A 15601-nucleotide genomic window follows, 5' to 3' on the forward strand; every position below is an offset into this window, starting at 1 on the left:
CATCTGCACCCAGAGAGAGGACTGTGGGAACTGAGTGTGAATCACAATATTTTCTTTTTTTGTTGTAGTTTGCTTGAATTTTATTTTCTTTCTCATTTTTCTTCCTTTTTGATAAAATTTTTTCTTGTGCAACAAAGTAATTGTATAAATATGTATATCTATAAAAAACATACTTTACTAAGTTCATCCATTATAAATTTAAAACATTATTTCATTTTCTCAATGAGCATTTATTAAGTGCTTACTATGTAACTTCCTAGGTCATTTATATGTAAGTTACATAGTAACTTATATGTAAGCTTGTTGTGCTTACTGTATAACAGACAATGAGGTTACAGAGGATACAAAACTAAGCCAATCTCTGCCAACAGACAGCTTGCCTTCTATTTGGGGAAATAATATATACATGTAACAATTCAAAATTGCTGCTGAGCCCTGACTGTCTAGAGTACAGCTCAAAAAGACACACAATTTTAAACCCACAGATATAAACCCACAGATATCAGGGCCTTTTTATGATATCCTGGCTTTTTATAGTTTTACTCCAAAATCCTTGGGGAAATCAATTAAAGCTAAGATTTGGATTATGCAAAGGATCTTCCAAAAAAGACAAGTGCAAATGTACTCAAGGTACAACATAAATTAGGTATGGGTTTCAGTTTATTTTTGACACACAAAAGAAATGCTTATTTAAAAAAAAAAGAATCAGAAACTTGAATTGATGATCAATCAAACAAGTAGCAGAAACTGATCACTATTGTTATATTGTCAGGAAGTTGATGCTTAAAACATCAAAACATGAAGCATTTTAAAGGACCTTGTAATAGTCATTTCATAGAGATATGACATCCCAGTGGTAGGGCATCCTTTCATTTCAAGCTTTTAAATCAATCTAAAACTTACATAAGAATAATCAGGGCAGGAATCCCATACAAAAGGGAGCCCACAGTTCTGTACTCTGAAACAGAAGAGCTTCCCAGATTACTAATAATGATTGAGTCCAGGGTTGGTTTGTTTGTTTTTTGAACATATTTATATTTATTTAATTATTTCCCAATTACATATTAAAAATGTTAACTTTTTAAAAAAAATTTAAATTCCAAATTCTCTCCTTCCTACTCCTTTCCTCCTTGAGAATGCAAAAAAAAATTCAATATTGATTTTACTTGTAAAATCATGCAAAATACACTAATGCTCACACCTAAACTTAGGTCAAGAACTTGCAGAGCAATCACCCTTTGTCCTGGATCAGACTATTTTGGAGTGCTGTAAGCTTGTAGATCCTGAGTCTGAGTTTGAGCCAGCATCCTGGAATAATAAAATGCTCAATACTTCCCAAGAAGGCAGCAATAGGACCAGCCCAAATCTTTTCTTCAGAAAATGCAGAGCCTAGACCTAACATCAAGTCCATAGTTAGAAAGTAAACTAAAGAATGAGCAAACAAACAAAAAGAATCCTACCAAATAAAGCTATTTTGGTGACAAGGACATTCAAGATAAATCCAGAAAAAGAGAATAACTCCAAACAAAGCCTCAAAGAAAAAATAAAGCTTGAACACAAATTCAACTAGAATTGTTGAAAAATGTTGTTATCAATGAAGTGAGAATGCTAGAAGGAAAAAAAATGGGAAAGAAATTAGAGCTATGAAAGAAAGAATTGGAAAGGAAATTACCAGTTTGGCACAGAAGGCACAAAACCTTGCCAAAACAACAAATATCCTAAAAATTAGAATTAGAAAAATTAGGAAAGTGAAGCAAAAAAATGTATCTCATAATAAAAACAACTGACCTAGATAACAGATTGAGGAGAGAGAATTTTAAGAATCATTGACCTGAACACTATGACCAAAAGAAGAGCCTCCACATCATTTTTCCAAAAAAAAAAATCTTAAAATAAACTGTCCAGCTCTTTCAGAACTAGAGAGCAAAGTGGAAATAAAAAGAATTCACCAGTCACCTCCTCAAAGAAATCCCAAAGTGAAAACTCCAAGGAACCTTGTAAGCAAAATGCAGATTTCCAGGTCCAAGGATAAATACCACAAGCAGCCAGAAAGAAAAATTTCAAGCCCTTAGGGAGCTGCAGTCAGTATTACACATGATTTAGCAGTAATCACTTTAAAGGAGGAGAGAGCTTGAAATATGATGTTCAGAAGGCAAAGGATATGGCATTATAGCCCAGAATAATTTAGTTAGCCAAACTTAATATAATCTGATGGTGGGGAGAAGGAGGTGGATCTTTAATGAAATAGAGGACTTCCAATCCTTCCTGATGAAAAGATGAAGAATGAATAGGAATTCTGAAGTTCAAATACAATAGTTATAAGAAAAATAAAAAGCAAACAAACATGATTGTACATTTATAAAGTACTAAAAGAGGATAAACTACTTACATTCAAATATAGAGAAATAATACATGTGTCTCCTCAGAACCCTATCATCATTAGGAGTCAGTTAGGGAGTCTAATTAGACAAGGCCTAGGAATATTATCTCTTAATGATCTTAAAAGAAGAATGGAAAGAAGAGAAAAGGAAAAAAGATTAGGGGAAATTATCTCACATAATCAGAATAATTATCTCACACAATGTTCAAGTAAACTTATACAAAAAAGGACAAAGAGGTGGAAAGGACTAGGTGATTCTTTAATCTCTCTGTCTCTTTTTGTCTTTCTCTGTCTCTCTGTCTCTTTCTCTCTGTGTCTGTCTCTGTCTCTATCTCTCTCTCATTCTCCCCATCTCTCTATCCACTTTCTTTACCTGTCTCTCTGCCTCTGTCTCTGTCTCTCTCTGTATTTCTTTCTCTCTGTGTAAATGTGCTTCTCTCATCTGAGCTAGTCAAAGAAAGGAATACATAAATACCCAGAATTCAGTACAGAATGACATTTCTCTCAGTAAGGAAATAGGAGAGGAAGGAAGGTAAAAGAAAGAATTAAAAGGGAAAGTAGATTAAAGGAGGAATTAGTCCTAAGCAAAAAAAGTTTTAAGTATGTAAAAAAAAAAAAAAAAGGGTACAATTCTCATTACTCAATTTATGGGTAGTCCCTCAGATTCTCATTCTAAATTGTGGAATGACTTTATATTACAGTACATAAATGTGATGGAATAGTATTTTTCCATAATAAATTATGGACATGGTATTTTTCCATAATAAATTATGAAGGACATGGTTTCAGAAAAACTTGGGAATTTATATGAACTTATACAGAGGTGAAGTGAATAGAACCAAGAGAATGATAAAATGACAATAATATGGTAAAGACAAATAACTTTGAAACAATTAGGAACTCTCAATGGTTTTAGAGGAGTAATGATGAAATATGATATCCACTGGTGATAGAGAGCTTAAGGACTCAAAGTGCAGAATGAAAGTTTTTTTTTAATCATTGCATAATTTTTTTTGCCAAAATATACATGTTTATAATAAGATTTGGTTTTTATTTTGTGTTTTGTTGAGGAAAAGTTGGAGAGGGGAGATTTTTGGTGAGTGAAAAAATAACATATAATTGAAAAAAAATTTAAATAATCATAAGGAGAACTTCAGAAAAAGAATTTTTAAAAATAAGGTGTTTTGTTAAAGAAATGAGAGGTCAGATATATTAATACACTTTTGATGGATCTATGAAATTATTTCAGAAAATAATTTGATTATACACAGTCACCAAACCATATAAACCCTCTGACCCAGATCTGTTTTGGATTTGGCCTATAGTGTTTTATAAGGAATTGATTTCTTAAGTGGATTTTTTTTTGCATTTGACTGATTGTATTTTTAAAGGATTCTTTAGTCAATTTTTTTCCTTCCTTTTCGAAGCTGCTGACTCTCTCTTGCATACCTCTCACTTCTTTTCTCATTTTTTCTTCTATCTCTCTTATTTACCTTTTAAAACATTTTATGATCACTTCCAAGAAAGCTTTTTGGATTTGAGACCAATTCATATCACTCTTTGATATTTCCTCTGTGGACATTTTGTCCTCATCTGAGTTAGTGTTTTGGTCTTCCCTGTCACCATAGTAGCTTTCTATGGTTAAGATTCTTTTTTGTTTCTTGATCATTTTCTTTCATTCTCTTTTTGTATTTCCTCTTTTGTGAGTTTTATGGTCAAGCTCTGATTCTGGGGTAAAGAGTATTCTAAGCCTCCATGAAGCCCTGAGTCTTGGCTTTGAGCACAAGGATTTCTTGTGTTTGGTGTCTTACTTACAGCTCAAGATAGATCAAAAGGACTTCAAAAAGGTCAGTCTCACCAGGGTGAAAGGGATATTCAGCCCAACTCAGACAGTATCCAGAAAAGCCAGGGAGAGGTTCTTAATCACAGCAGATCAGCAACTGAGACTCTTGGTTCTGGCTCAGTAGCAGAGCAAACCAGTAGGAAAGCCTCCAGTCCCAGCTCAAAGGCAAATTCTGGAAAGCCAGGTTGTTTCTTGGAAAGAGCAGGTAAAGCTAACTCATGTTATAAGCAAAAAAAAAAAATCCACTGAAGGACTTCTTAAGAAAACAATATCTTGAAAAGTAGAATTAATCAAATGGAAGAAAAGATACAAAATCCAACTGAAGAAGATCACACATTAAAAACTAGAACAGGGCAAATGGAAGTTAACAACACTGTGAGATTTCAAAAATTAGTCAAACAAACTAAAAAGAATGAAAAAATTGGGGGGGGGGATATAAAAATTATCTCACTGGAAAAAGAGCCAACTTAGAGAATAGATCCAGGAGAGACAATTTAAAAATCATTGGCCTACCTGAAGTCCATGACTACAAAAAGAACCTGGATAGCATTCTTTAAAAGATCACCAAGGAAAATTGTCCTGATATACTAGAACCAGAGGGAGAAATAGTCAATGGAAAATTCCACAGATCAACTCTGGAAAGAGATCCCACAAGGAAAATCCCAAGGAACATTGTTGCAAAACTCCAGAACTGTAATCTTAAGGAAAAAATACTGCAAGCTACCAGACAAAAATAATTCAACTAAAAAGGACCAACAATCAGAAAATTACCTAAAATCTGGCATCATCTACAATAAAGAATCAAAAGTTCTGGAATACCATATTCTGGAGGGCAAAGGACATGGGGATACAACCAAGAATTAACCATCCAGTAATGTTGAGTATCATCTTTCAGGGAAGGAGAAGATCTTTAATGAAGTAAAATATTTTCAATTGTTTCTATTGAAAAAAACAGAATTAAATAGAAAATTTGATCTTCAGGACTCAAGAGAAGCAGAGAAAGATAAATGGGGGAAGTTGGGGGAGAGAAGTAAATTGTATTTTATTTAAATGTTAAATTGTTTACCTCCCTAGATGAGAAAATGATATCTGTAACTCTTGAGAACTCTATCTATTACTGGGATAATTAGAGGGGGCATAGATGGAAAGAGGGTGTGGTTACCATGGGATGATTTCAAAGAAAAAGATATTAAGAGATGGGAAAAGGATTGTCCTGAGAGAAGAAGAAAGGGGAGGTATAATGGAATAAATTAGATCACATGAAGAGGCACAAAAGACCTATTACACTAGATGGAAAGAGGGGAAGAGAATGAGCATTACCTGAAGCTTAATCTCATCAGTTTTGCTTCAAAGAGAGAATAACTTTTTTTTATTTTAAATAATAACTTTTCATTATCAAAATATATGCAAAAATAGTTTTCAACATTCACCTTAGCAAAACCATGTGTTCCAAAATTTTCTCCCTCCTTTCCTACCACCTCTTCCCCTAAGCAGTTCCTCCCCCTTTATTATCCTTTTCCCCTTCTACTTATGTTCTCTCTTCTATTACCTCCTTCTTTTCTTTCCCCTTTCTCTTTCTACTTCCTTATAGGAAGAGACAAGTTTTTATATCAAACTAAATATGTCTGACATTCTTTGAGCCAAATCCAATGAAATTAAGATTCACACAATGCTCATTCCCCTCCCTTTTTTCCTTCAATTGCAATTGATCTTTTTAGCCTTTTCATGTGATATAATTTACCCCATTTTATCTGAAGGAATAACTTATTCACTCAGCTGAGTATAAAAACTTATCTTACCCTATAAAGAAGTAGGAGGAGAAAGAAAAAAGAAAAGGAAGAAGCTGAGTAGAAGAGAGGACAGAAACACTAGGGGAAAATGGTAAGAGAAGGGAGAAGGGTGATAGAAGGTAGGACAGGTAAAGGTTTGGTTAGAAACAAAACACTACTAAGGAGGGATAGGATAGAAAAAGAAAACACAAATATATACAGGGAAGAAAATAGGATGAAGGAAAATACAGAACTGATAATCATTACATGAATGTGAATGGGATGAACTCTCCTATAAAATGGAAGCATATAGCAGAGTGGATTAAAAAAACGGAATCCCACAATATATTATTTACAAAAAACACATTTGAAACAGAGAGATACATATAGACTAAGGGCAAAAGCCTGGAACAGAATTTATTATGCTTCAGCTGAAGCAAAAAATTCAGGGGTACCAATTCTTATCTTGGATGAAGTAAAAGTAAAAATAGATCTAATTAAAAGGAATAAGGAAGAAAACTACATCTTGTTAAAGGATACCATAAACAATGAAGTAATATTGATACTAAATGTATAGGTACCAAGTGGTAGAGCATTGAAATTCTTAGAAAAGATATTAAACCAGTTGCAGAGAAATAGACAGCAAAACTATACTAGTGGGGGACCTCAAACTTCCACTCTCAGAATTAGACAAATCTAACCACAAAACAAATAAGAAAGAAACTAATTAAATTAATACAATAGAGACAGAAAGGAATACATCTTTTTTTTCTCAGCAGTACATGGCAACTACACAAAAATTGATCATGCATTAGGACATAAAAACCTTCACACTCAAATGCAGAAAGACAGAAAAAGTAAATGCTTTCTTTGCAGACCACAACACAAGAATATTATATTCAATGAAGGACCAAGGAAAGATAGAATATTTTATTCTAATTCTAAAGAATAAACGGGTCAAATAACCAATCACAAAAACAACCAATAATTTCATCCAAGAAAATTACAATAATGAGACAACATACCAAAACCTGTGGGATCCAGCCAAAGCAATTCTTAGGGAAACTTTGTATCTTTAAATAGTAACATGAATAAAATAGAAAAAGCAGAAATCAATGAATTGGGCATGAAACTAAAAAAGCTAGAAAAAGAACAACTTAAAATCCCCAATTAAATACCAAATTAGAAATTATGAAACTCAAAGGAGAGAGTAATAAAATTGAAACTAAAAAACCTATTTAATTAATAAAAAATGCAAGATTTGTTTGCATTAAAAAAAAAACAAAATAGATAAACCTTTAATGGATAAATCAAATTACCAGCATGAAAAATGAAATGGATGCATTTAGCACCAAGGAAAAGAAATTAAAACAATAATTAGAAACTATTTTGCCCAACTATATACCAGCAAGTCTGACAATTTAATCAAAATGGATGAATTATTTACAAACTTGGATTGATTTTTGAAGGGATCTAGAAATTCTAGTACAGATGAAAAGGGAGGACATTCCAAACATGGAGTGCAAATGCATAGGTATAGAAGATAGAATGAGGTTTATGGGGGCAAGTGATTTGGTTTAGCCACTTGAGCCCCTCAAGGGCAACTGAGTTCTTTACCATCTCCTACTTATCTTGAATATCTACTTTCCACTGGCCACTTTTGTTCTATCCATTCCACTAAAAGGATCATTCTCTTTGACATACAGGATGGAAGCAGAGTAAGAGCTGAGCAGCTATGCTTTCTCCATGGTCTTCTAAAATCACTGCTCATCCCTCATTTGTCTATGTTCTTTGCCTTAATACAATTATAAAATAGAGTGCGGGGGGTAAAAAAAATAGATTTTCCCCGATTTGGGGGGCATGTTAAAGTTCACCTAACCTCGGTTTTCCTTTCCTTTCCTATTCCAGTTTTTTACAGTTGCAATGGTCATTTCCTTAATAATTCCTATAATTTAGCCTTTTCTCCCTCCAACAACTAAGCAAGTTAGGAGTGATGACCTGAGAAAGAATTGGGCAGTCAAAAGTTTGAGTTCATAGTATAAATGAAGATTAAGGATTGGTGAGAGAAAACAGAGGGAGAGATAAAAAGCCAGTAGACTATAGTCAGATAAGAAAAATTCTGAGTTCTTGAATATGGAGGTTGTGCATTTGTAGCTGATGGCAAGGTCAAAAGTATAACCATCATATGTGGCTGAGGTAGGGTGGAGGAATGGTTCATGAGCAACATGGCCTTCTGTCAAACACAGTAATTAAACCTCAGTATGCTTCATCAAGAATTTATTTGACAATACCACAAGGTGGTTTTTTTTTATTCATAATCAAAATTAAAGGGCAGGAGATGGGGAGAAGAGAAAGATTCTAGGACAAGTTGGGGGAGGAAGAGGAGTGTCCTGGAGGTCTGTAGACAACAATTTTTATTAGGTGGAAGATATGGATTATATGGATCTAGAACTGGGACATATTACAGTGCCCTATTCCAGTGAGGGAGGGTATTAGGGTGAAAAGAACTTATTGTTCTGTGTTTCCATTATCTCATTCCTGTATTCACACATTCAGTGTCTCTCAAAATGCCCTCTTTTTTCTCCAGTTTGATCATTATAACCAGTAGTGATGGAATAGAGGTGGAAAGTAATAATGGGAGAAGTACAAAAGGAGTGAAAGGCTGTTTTGGACACAAGATCAGTTTGTGCTGGCTAGGTAAATTTAAAAAAAAAACGTAGATAGTACAATGTTGTCTATGAATAAAATGAATAAATTGATAAACTTCGTGCAATGTATAGGGTTTGAGAGTGATGAATTAGGAATAGAACCCATTCTGGGACTGAATGTATTTAACACTCTAATAAAAGTCCTCCTCCTATAGCATTATATATATTATATATGCCCATCAATTGGAGAATGGCTGAATAAGATATGGTATATGAATGTTATGGAATATTATTGTTCTAAAAGAAATGATCAGCAGGATGATTTCAGAGAAACCTGAAGAGACTTACATGAACTGATGCTAAGTGATGCTAAGTGAAGAGAGGAGAACCAGGAGATCCTTGTACACAGCAACAGCAAGATTATACAATGATCAATTCTGATGGATGTGACTCTTTTCAAAAATGAGAAGATTCAGGCCAGTTCCAATGGTCTTCTGATGAAGAGAGTCATCTGCACCCAGAGAGGACTGTGGGAACTGTGTGTGTATCACATTTTCACTCTTTTTTGTTATTGTTTGCTTGCATTTTGTTTTCTTTCTCATTTTTTTTCCCTTTTTGATACGATTTCTCTTGTGCAGCATGATTTTGGAAATATGTATAGAAGAATCGCATATGTTTAACATATATTGGATTACTTGCCATCTAGGGGAGGGGGTAGAGGAAAGGAAAGGAAAAAAATTGGAACACAAGGCTTTGCAAGTGTGAATGCTGAAGATTATCCATACATATATTTGAAAATATAAAATCTTTAATAAAAAAGAAAAGAACAACTATTGATTTAACAGGCTCTCTGGGGGAAGAGAAATATACAACAAACTTTTTATGTTCAATCAACATTTTTAACATTTTCCCCATTACTTTTTTGAGTATGTACAATCAACAAAAACAATAAATTAAGTCCTGATTTGTAATGTTTTGCCAATTTTTAAGATGTAAATTATTATGCTGAAATTTTAGTAATCAGCTCTTAGTGGTATAAGCCAGTTTAAGCACACTACTGATTTTAATTCAAAATTTAGCTAAATGGAGACCAAACACAAAGCCTTAATATGATAGTACATAAAGGGGATAACCATTCCCTTGTGATAATATTTATTGTTTTCTTTGCACCTATAATATCATCCTAAACATTGTACAAAGTTGTTGTTTTTTTAATCCAGTCTTAACATTACAAAAAAGAACCACTCCATATTGGATTCAGCCATAGCAAGATATTTGTACCCAAATCTCAGAAGAGAGAAAAAGAGAAGTACACTCGCAAAAACAGAAGCTTAGCCTTTTGTGTGTTTTTTCTTTCCCATTTTATAATGGAATTCACAAAATTTAAATTTTGATTCATCTTAGTCAGTACCCATGCTGTTTGATCTCATTCTCTGATTCTGCTTGGCTTCAAAAAGAATCATGCAGGTAAGACAGTTGTGTGTATGCATGTGTGTGTGTGTGTGTGTGTGCATGTGTGTGCACATGCATACCTGTGTGTGGATAGGTGATCCAAATTTCCTGCTGAAGCAGCAGGAAAGAATAATCCTGTGATACCATCAAATAAAATAATAATAATAATTAATGCTTTCTGTTGCCCCTTTTATCTATGGAGCTCAAAGGGCTTTGTAGGCATTAGCTCATTAATTCTTAGGCCATCAGGAAAAACATGCTTAGAAGGCATCCCATCAGAAATTAGAATATCACACTAAAGAAAGGAGAACTGCCATGACTAATTGAAAAGGAAGCTGTCTCGATCTCATCCTTTTTTGAGGGGGGGGGGGGAAAGGAGCTATCCTAGTTCTGTCTCAGAAAGATGATATAGAAATGTAGGACTCTTCCTATTGTCTTGATAATAATTCTCCTAACCATTCATTGGTCAGTTGGCTTAATTCTGATAATTGACTTTTTAAAAATATATATATATTTTAATAATTTAGCAGGGCTGAACCAGAAAGAGCTACAAAGCAAGTTCCCCCCCCCCATGGCCACATATGGCATATAAATCTTTTATTTGTCTCTTTCATCCCAAATAAAGACAGTACCATTACCCTGGGCAGCTAGGTGGTACAGCGGATGGAATGTTGAGCCTAGAGTCAGGAAGGTTCCTCTTTCTGAATTCAGATTTGGCCTCAGACATTTACTAGCTGGGTCACTCTGAGCAAGTCACTTAAACCTGTTTACCTCAGTTTCCTCATCTGTCAAATGGACTTAAGAAGCAAATGTCAAAAACATTCTAGTATCTTGGCCAAGAAAACCCCAAATTAGGCCATCAAGAGAGAAAACTGACTGAAAAACAACAACCATTACACAAAAAGAAAAATAAGAAGGAAGGTGACTTTTGGCCCTTCAACTTCTTTCTAGACTTTGGTGGAAAATAAATATCTTATTAAGTTAAGAAAGGTCTCAAAGCAAAACAATGGTTCAGAGAGAGATTCCTACAAAGTGTTTACTATGATTGCTCATTGACAAACCAATTCTTACTTAGAAATAAAATGGATACTCTGTGGCTAAATTTGAATAGCACTAAGGAAATCACAAAAATCAAACTGCACAAAATGGGAGAGAGTAGTTTTAATTTTAAAAAATGTTATGGAGCAGGCAGTGCTTTAATGATCTGTGAGTTCAATATCAGTCATCAATGAGAGTTTAAACCTTGCTTCATAAGCATTTGTGACCCATAGCTGGATGTTAAGAGAAGAAACATGATCAGACATAATAATGTTAATCTGTTTGAAGGATGAACATTGACTTGAGAGGGATCTTCAGTGTAGTCTGGGAAAAAACTGTTAGAAGGCCAGTGTAATCATTCAGTCAAATCATAATGAAACTATATAGTCATTGATAAAGGCAGCAGGAATCCAGAGTAGGAAATAAATGATGAGTAGTAGAATAGAGAAAGTAGAGTGGTCACAAAATTGATAGAACATGGTATACTTCTATTGAATATCCCACAGTGCTAAGCATAAAAGCTTTCCTGTAGCTTTCCTAATGGATATGTCCCTTCCCCTAATGTTTCATAAAGATTTTTTGTTTGAACGTTTCATACAGTTGGATACTCTAGCATAAAGGACTGAACATTAACCCCTCTACATATTTTATGCTTAGCCTCTGAGCCTTTTTTTCTTGCTACTCTCATGCTTGAATTCCCTTCCCCATTTCTGCTAAATTTTATTTGTCTTATAAAATTCCCTTTACATGTTAATTTCTCCTTGAAGTCTTCAATGGTTTCCCCCAATTGGTCATGTTTTCGTCCTTGAACCTCTCAAGTAATCTTGTTTTTTAACTTTATCTTATCTAACAGTTGTCAAAGAAATAGAGTTCCATGTCATGTTCAGGATCATATTTGTTGAAGTCATATTTTCTTGTTCCATGCAGTTGTGAGGGTTTTTAAAGCCAACATAGTGACAACATAAAATCTTTAATAACCAACAAGATAAAGTAGCTTTTATGCATTCTCAAGATTAATCAAAGTGGTTATTTCAGTTTATTAAGCAGGTGCTATGTGTAGCACCTATTTTGATGGTTTTGTTATTTTGATGAAATAAACTCAGAGACTTTGAAGTATTAACTGAATAAAATATAACACATATTCTCAAAGACCTTCTGATATGGGGCCCTAACATTTTACAACTCCTAAAACCTCTTTTTTAGTGGTTGTTACAGTTTTCAAAACAAAGAGTTTTAGTTCTAATGATTATTTTCCTCCTCTCATATACTAGTATCTTCATAGCAAACTTGGCTTCAGGAGGAAGTGTGTTCCCTATGCTCCTACATAGTTATTTCACTGAATCACAATATTCCATTTAGATAGGAACTCGGAGGTCATAGGTTTCAAATCATACCTGATCAAGAACCCCATTTGCAACATTCACAATCACTTTCTTGAAAACTTCTAGTTTTTTTTTTTAGTCTGGCAATTTTTTTAAAATAATTATAACTTTTTATTGACAGAACCCATGCCAGAGTAATTTTTTACAATATTATCCCTTGCACTCACTTCTGTTCCGATTTTTCCCCTCCCTCCCTCCACCCCCTCCCCCAGATGGCAGGCAGTCCTATACATGTTAAATATGTCACAGTATATCCTAGATACAATCTATGTGTTCAGAACCAAACAGTTCTCTTGTTGCACAGGAAGAGTCGGATTCAGAAGATAAAAATAACCCGGGAAGAAAAAAAAAAACATGCAAACAGTTTACATTCATTTCCCAGTGTTCTTTCTTTGGGTGTAGGAAAACTTCTAATTTTGACAATTAATTGTCAAACAATTTATTCCAGCTTCAGGTAGCTGTATTTATTGAGAAATTTTAACTGAAAACTATCTAAGCAACTCTTATCTGTGACATTTTGTTCTTCCCTTCAAAGCCAAGCAAAACAAACCTTTTCCCAGGTGACAACCCTTAAGTACTTGAATATGGTTATCAAACTAGTCATCCCCATTTCTTTTCATTGAACATCACATGCCATGGTCTCAAGGCCTCTCATCATCTATAGAATGCTCTCTAGTTTATCAACAATTTTCTTACAATGTTACATTCAGCTCTAAACGCAATATTTCAGATGTAGTCAGACCAGGGCTGAGTAGAGAGACATCACTTCATTTTAGACACTAGACCCCTCTTATTTTTACCTAACATTGCAAAAGCATTTGGGGCTATTTTTCACCCTGTTGACTTATGCTTAGTTGGCATGTAGTCCACTAAAGAACCCATATCTTTTTCAAATTAACTTCTTTTTAGTGATATCTTGTAAATCTTGGAACTGTGGCATTTGATTTTTTAGCTCAAATGTAAGACCACATTTACATTTATTTATTTTTAATTAACTGTTTTTTTTCTTTTCCTGGAGAGCAGTTTGGATCTTTAAAAGCATGGGACAATTAATTTCTCAAATGAAATTCTCTCTTCCTCCTATTCAATCTGGGACCAATTCATTCTCCATCTGAGACAAATATATGTATTTGTGTGCTAGTATAATGGACATAATATATTAACTTAATCCAACTGCAGATGATGGTATAGTAGACAATAAGGAGCACCCAGAAAGAAGAAGAAATTTGTTGATCTATACATCCAGAAATTGCTAAAGTACATGATGTCACCAAAAACTCATAGGAACTCAACCTAATTCTATAATTCCTCTAGAAGCAATGGTTCAGTATTTACTAATGAAGTGTTTGTGATGACTTTATAGAATATAATAAGAATGACTATGTATACATATATATGTATATATATATATGTAATCTGTTGTATTGAATAATTTATCAAAGTTGCTGTTCCTTTCTTATTTTCAACATGGATATCCTTGATATGTGTACATTATTCTCATTAAAAAATTCTTTAAAATGACAAAGTTAGGTTGGTAGCTTTTGACAATCTTTTGATCACTGGTTTTGGATTTTAATATAATTAGGGTTTTTTCATCCTTTTCATATCTTTGTTCCCATGAATTTATCTTACAAAATACCTCAAAGCTTTTAAACTCTTTTAAATTTCAATCCATTAGATTTGATTCATAATTCTAACCTGTTGAGTCATTTGTGGATGCAGACTTTATCATTCAATATCCACTACCATTCTCCATTTTGTATTACCTGTAATATGACAAATATAGCATCTATACTTTCTTCCAAATCATTGACAAAAATATTAAAACGTAAACATGACCAAAGATGGAGAGCTGTGATATTTCACTTGAGACCACTTTCCAAGTTCATGAGTCCTCAATAATTGTTTTCTTACCAAAGAAAGTGATCTTCAGACAGTACAAAAACAGCATATAAGGACAAATGCCTAAGATAAGTAAACTCTTGATGAATTCAAGTTACCTGACTTAGATGAACTACATCTTCAATTCCTAGAAAAATTAGCAGATGTGATTGTTTTTTCTTTTTCTTTTTGGATGCAGATGGCATTTTTTGTCCAAAGTTTATTGGGATTGCTCTGGATCACTGAATCATTGAGAAGAACTAAGTCTTTCATAGTTGATTATCACACATTCTTGCTGTTATTGTTATTGAATACAATGCATTCTTTGTTCTGCTTGTTTCATTCAGCATCAGTTCATGTAACTCTTCCCAGGCCTTTCTAAAATCAGCCTGTTCATCATTTTTATAGAACAATAATATTCTATTACCTTCATATACCGTAACTTGTTCAGTTATTCTCCAGTTGATGGCATCTATACATCTTCCAAATCTTTGAGCAGAAATAAATTAATGGGCTATTGGCAATATCTTTAAGTTATGTAGGAAAATAATTTTAAAAGCTGGACTATAAACAATAGGGATTTAGTAATTATTTGTTAAAATAAAATAAATCAAATCAAATCAAAGGTCCCAATCCTTGAGGAACTTACAACCAAGTTAAGAAGACAAAACTAATAGTTATAGGAATTCAGAGGGAAGAGTTCAGTGAGGGCTTGAATAGTCATAGAGGTTTCATTAAGCAAGTGGATCAGGTTATGGATCTTAGAATATGAGCAGAATTCAGAAGGATGAGAGAGAGGCATTCTAGTTTAGGACATATCTATTTTGAGGAGTGTGAGAGTACTCTCTTAAAGAAGTTATATGGGGAGTAGTAGAAAATAGGTTTTGATAAAGAATGTGTGTTCATGTTACTGAGGGCCTTGGAAGCCATGCAATAGAGTTCAAATTTTATGCCTTTATGTTTGGGCATTGTGTTTTTCCACTAAAATAAAAATATCCTAGAAAAGGGGGAAAAATTAAGCAATTTTCAGCCATTTAATTGTGTGTCATTTTAAAATTGATTTAACAGTTCCATAATGAAATAAGAAACAGGACAGGTAAATACTGATGTGCAGAGGAAAAGATAGATTTATAATGTGGAAGAAAATACAGAAACAGTCAATCTATGTATTTTCCTATAATGATCTCTAGACATCTTGAGGCAGTGGG

This window comes from Antechinus flavipes, chromosome 5, assembly GCF_016432865.1.
Source record: "Antechinus flavipes isolate AdamAnt ecotype Samford, QLD, Australia chromosome 5, AdamAnt_v2, whole genome shotgun sequence".
In the NCBI taxonomy this organism is placed as follows: Eukaryota; Metazoa; Chordata; class Mammalia; order Dasyuromorphia; family Dasyuridae; genus Antechinus; species Antechinus flavipes.